Here is a 4,872-nt window from a genome sequence, read left to right as displayed (position 1 = left end):
GCAGGAGGGTTTGATTGGTCGGTAGGAGCTCCGCATGCTAATCAGGAGGCGTGTTTCTCTAAATAGCGACATAAACCTCTTCTAATGGCCAGTGCGCTAAAGCTGCCTCGAGTGTGCGTCATGGCATGGGGGTCTGGCTTTAGACTTGTGTCCTTTAGTTCGCTGGGGGTGAAACCCGCTGTATGAAAACACTCACCGTGGGGATTAAACGTCTGCGCCTTAGCCTGGCTGTGTAGCCGAGTACAGTTTTGTTAAGGGATCGTTTTTATAGTTTGTAACAAGGAATGAGTGGTTGAAAGTGTCTAATCTTGCTAATTATTAGGAGAAGTTAGTGTCTCTTTTGAATACAAAGGGAGCAGACAGTGTTGCCTTAATGCAGCTGTAATCTGCTATTGATAACGGTTCTTGCTTTCTTTTTGGAAAACCAGGAGAAAGAGAACGTGGACTGAGTGATTAAACCTTACAACACAATTTAAAGAAAATGGTTTGGGGGTTTTCTGTTACATTAATCTGTTTACAGTATTTGCTGGTAGTCTGTGTAATGGCAAAACTTAATCTATTTTGATAGGATGTGGAAGAGAAGTAACTGTAGTGTGACAATGGTGTTTTAAAGGTTTTTAATTCAGTACTTACTGAAATGTTTTTAAAATTTCTCTATGCTGCTGTATCTTTTTCTCTTGTAATCTATGTCAGAATTTAGGTAGGGCCCTGTGTCTGCACGTGCTCTTCCTTTCCCACTTTCTTTTCTGCTTTTCTTTTCTTCCCTTCCCATTTTTTGGGAACCCCTATTTTTACTCCTACTGCTCTGGCAGGGGGTGTGCAGTTTTCTCTTGGCCCCAAGCACATCAGACAATCCACCCCGGATCTGAGAGTTGCTGTCTCCTGGCCGTATAGTGGGTAGAGGGTGGAGTGGGGAGAAAAGCGGCTCACACAGAGCCCCTGCCATTGGGGAGAATGGGGGACCTTGCTATGGGTGGAATCAAACACACACAACCCCTGCCATGGAGAAAGACTGAGGAACCCTGCAATGGGTGGGGGAGACAATGAAGGGCATGGGGGGAGGGGTTTACATGAGGGATTTGCATCTGTCAACATCTCCCATGCCCCACTGGGTGTTTTCCTTCCCATCTTATTTCTTCTCTTTTCTGTTACTCTTTTTTTCTGTCTGAGGTGAATGAAAAATCCACACCCCTGAGAGACGGAGCTGAGCTGACCTAAACCCTCCTACAGTAATGCCTCACTTAAAGTCGTCCTGGTTAACGTTTCGTTATGTTGCTGATCAATTAGGGAAAATGCTTATTTAAAGTTGTGCAATGCTCCCTTCTAATGTTGTTTGGCAGCCACCTGCTTTGTCTCCTGCTTGCAGGAAGAGCAGCCCCTTGCAGCTAGCTGGGGGAGGGGGATTCAAACCAGGATGGGCCGGCAGCCCCCTATCAGCTCCCCACTTCCCTAAGTTCCCTGTGCAGCAGCTGCCTGCAATTCAGCTGTGTCCCTCCCCCCACTGCCATGTGCTGCTCCTGCCCTCTGCCTTGGAGCTGCTCCCCGAGACTCCTGCTTGCTGTGCCGGGGGGAGGGAAGGAAGAGGGGGGGCTAATGTCAGGGTGTCCCCCTGCTCCTGCACCCCACTTACCCCATCTTCCATAGAGCAGGGCTCAGGAGGGAGAGAGCTTGCAGCAGCTGGGGTCTCAGCAAGCTGATCTAATTAACAAGGCAGTGTACTTAAGGGAAATGTGCATATCTCCCTCCATTCCTGCTGCCTTGCAGAGTGAGAGAGTTAACCCTTGAGGGCTCAGCCAATTGCTAGTTCATCATTTAGCAGTAAGGGAAATATCCCACCCTCTGACTCCTCTACCTCAACCAAGCTTCACAATCATCATCACTGTGTATCAGTATTAAATTGTTTGGTTAAAACTTATACTGTGTGTGTATATATACACACACACACACACAGTCTTTTGTCTGGTGAAAAAAATTTCCCTGGAACCTAACCCCCTCATTTACATTAATTCTTATGGGGAAATTGGATTTGCTTAACATTGTTTCACTTAAAGTCACATTTTTCAGGAACATGACTACAAGGTTAAGTGAGGAGTTACTGTATAGACTGCTAGTTGGAAAAGCGAGAGGAGAGAGCACAGACTCAGTGGTTAGGCTTTGTATACCGAATAAAAGGAGGAGTTTTTTAGTGTACCAGAAATCTAGTTATGAGGAAGGTTAGATATAATAGCTTTATTTAGAAACTTGCATAATGCTTAGGTGCAGCTAGTCTGGTTTTCTTTCTGCTGGGGTGGGTTTTGAGTAAATCATGAGTCTGCTTGGTTTCTTTCCTAATCTGAAGTGGATTGAGCATCTAAATTCTTCTACTCCTCCCCCCTTCCCCCAAATGTGAAGGGGAACAGCCTCAACCTTTTGTCTTATTCTGCTTTGTAGGAGAAAGATGTTCTATGTAAATAGTCATGATCCATTTAGGTTAATTCTTATGCTGAATGGCGGGTAGGAGAGGGTATAAATCATTGGAGATTCTTGCCCCACTCTCTGTGTGGCCTGTGTTTTTCTTTGTTTTAAAATGAGACTGTCTAGTTTTTATGTAAATATATTTGGGTGGTTTCACTCATATGTATATTGCTATGAATTTCATGTGCTCTTGTCTCACAGCAGACAGGAGGGAAAAGCCTGTGGTAATGGACTTTGCAAAATTATAGACTAGTGATTCTCAGCCTGTGGCCCAATCAGCAGCTGCGGCCGATGTGGCATCCTCAGGGCCATACAGGTAGTATATATTGTGTGGATTCTGCTCACATAACACAGAGAAAGTTGCCCGTGCAGCTCACAATGGTAAATAGGGTCAGACCAGAAGAGATCTTCTTTCCAAGAGGGAATTGTGCAGGGACGAACAACAGACCTAGTGCAGCTGTATTGCCACTGTCTACTAGCACTGAAATGGTTCAGAATGCCTTGGGTCAAGTGGCACCAGTTCTAAAAGTAAGGGTGATTTAGTGCTGTGGTTCTCAAACAGGGGTATCCAATGGTCTTCCAGGGGGTACATCAACTCCTCTAGATATTTGCCTAGTTTTACAACAGGCTACATAGAAAGCACTAGCAAATTTGTAACAAATTAAAATTCATACATTGGTTTGTTTATACTGTTCTCTATACACTGAAATATAAGTACAATATATTCAAGTGATTTATTTTTATAAATATTGCATCTGATTTTGTAAGCAAGTAGTTTTTAAGTGAGGTAAAACTTGGGGGTATGCAAGAGAAATCAGACTCCTGAAAGGGGTACAGGTGTCTCTAAAGGTTGAGAGCCACTGATTTAGTGCAGGTACCACCGGTAACATAGAACCCTGCAAAAACTTCTAGTGCAGATGAATTTGAGAGCAAGCCAGAGAGAAACAGCTGCGGAGCATGCTAAAAAGGGCTGACCTGTCTGCATTGTCTGTGCCTGACAAGCTGTCATGTGACACAGAGGAGCCTGTGAGAGGTATCGCAAAGCAAGAGGGTTTGATTAATTGCTAGGAGCTCCACATGCTAATCAAGAGGTGTGTGTCTGTAAATAGCGACATAAACATTTTCTAATGGCCAGTGTTCTAAAACTGTCTCAATTGTGCTTTAATGAAATAGGAACCTGGTTTTAGATTTTTGTTCTTTAATTCGCTGGGGGTGAAACCCGTTGTATGAAAACATTCACCGTGGGAAGAAAGCTTGCGCACATTAGCCTGGGTGTGTAGCTGAGCACAGCTTTGTTAAGACTATACTTTCAGGGATCATTTCTATAGTTTGTAACTAGAGAAGTGTGGTTGAAAGTGTCTGACTTTGCTAATCACGATGAGGAGTTAAAGTGTTCTTTTCTGAGCATGAAGTGGGTGGACAGTGGTGCTTTAATGTATCTGCTGTCTGCTATTGATGAGTGTTCTTGCTTTCCTTTTGGGAAGTGGAGAGGAAGAGAATGCAGACTGAGTGGTTAGTCCTTATAAAACAAGTTTTTAAAAATAAATGTTTTGGTTTTCTTTTCTGTTATCTGAATTTGTTTAAAGCTTTTGTACAGTTCTGTTTAGTGGCAAGTCTTAATTTGATTTGGTAGAATTTGGAAGAGAAGTAAAGTTGTGAACATGGTGTTTTAAAGGTTTCTAGTTCAGTACTTACTAAAAGATTTTTAAAGTTTCTTTATGCTGCTCTCTCTCTTTTTTTCTTGTAATCTATTTAAGAATTTAGGTAGGGTCCTGTGTCTGCACGTTCTCTTCCTTTTCCACTTGCCTCTCTGCTTCTCTCTTCTTCCCTTCCCATTTTTCAGGAAGCCCCTATTTTTTTACTTCTCCTGCTCTGGCAGGGGGTACGCAGTTTGCTCTTGGCCCCAAGCCCATCAGACAATCCACACAGGATCTGAGAGTTGCTGTCTCTTGGCTGTATAGTGGGTAGAGGGTTCTAAAGCTGTCTCAGGGTATGTCTACACTATGGGATTATTCCGATTTTACAGAAACCGGTTTTTGGAAACAGATTATATAAAGTCAAGTGAATGCGGCCACACTAAGCACATTAATTTGGCGGTGTGCGTCCATGTACCGAGGCTAGTATCGATTTCCAGAGCATTGCACTGTGGGTAGCTATCCCATACCTATCCCATAGTTCCTGCAGTCTCCCCCACCCATTGGAATTCTGGGATGAGATCCCAATGCATGATGGGGCAAAAACAGTGTCGTGGGTGATTCTGAGTAAATGTCGTCAGTCAATCCTCCCTCCATGAAAGCAACTGCAGACAATCATTTTGCGCCCTTTTCCTGGGCAGATTGCCTGGGCAGACACCATAGCACGGCAACCATGGAGCCAGTTCAGCCTTTTTTCATCGTCACTGTATGTCTACTGGATGGT

At 43.9% G+C, this 4,872-nt stretch overlaps 2 non-coding genes across 2 annotated transcripts; both read left to right on the top strand.

The window, feature by feature from the left end:
• The first annotated feature begins 238 nt into the window (after nt 1–238).
• Nucleotides 239–454, top strand: LOC123352748. The gene has a single exon (XR_006574279.1). It is a non-coding gene; the product is annotated as a small nucleolar RNA U3 (small nucleolar RNA).
• A 3,297-nt stretch (nt 455–3,751) lies between these two features.
• LOC123352746 lies at nt 3,752–3,968 on the top strand. Its single transcript, XR_006574278.1, has one exon. It is a non-coding gene; the product is annotated as a small nucleolar RNA U3 (small nucleolar RNA).
• Nucleotides 3,969–4,872: the final 904 nt, after the last annotated feature.

The sequence above is a fragment of the Mauremys mutica genome, chromosome 18 (assembly GCF_020497125.1).
Source record: "Mauremys mutica isolate MM-2020 ecotype Southern chromosome 18, ASM2049712v1, whole genome shotgun sequence".
Classification (NCBI taxonomy): Eukaryota; Metazoa; Chordata; order Testudines; family Geoemydidae; genus Mauremys; species Mauremys mutica.
The sequence above is the reverse complement of the archived record's forward strand: the minus strand, read 5'-3'. Positions and strand labels throughout refer to the sequence as shown.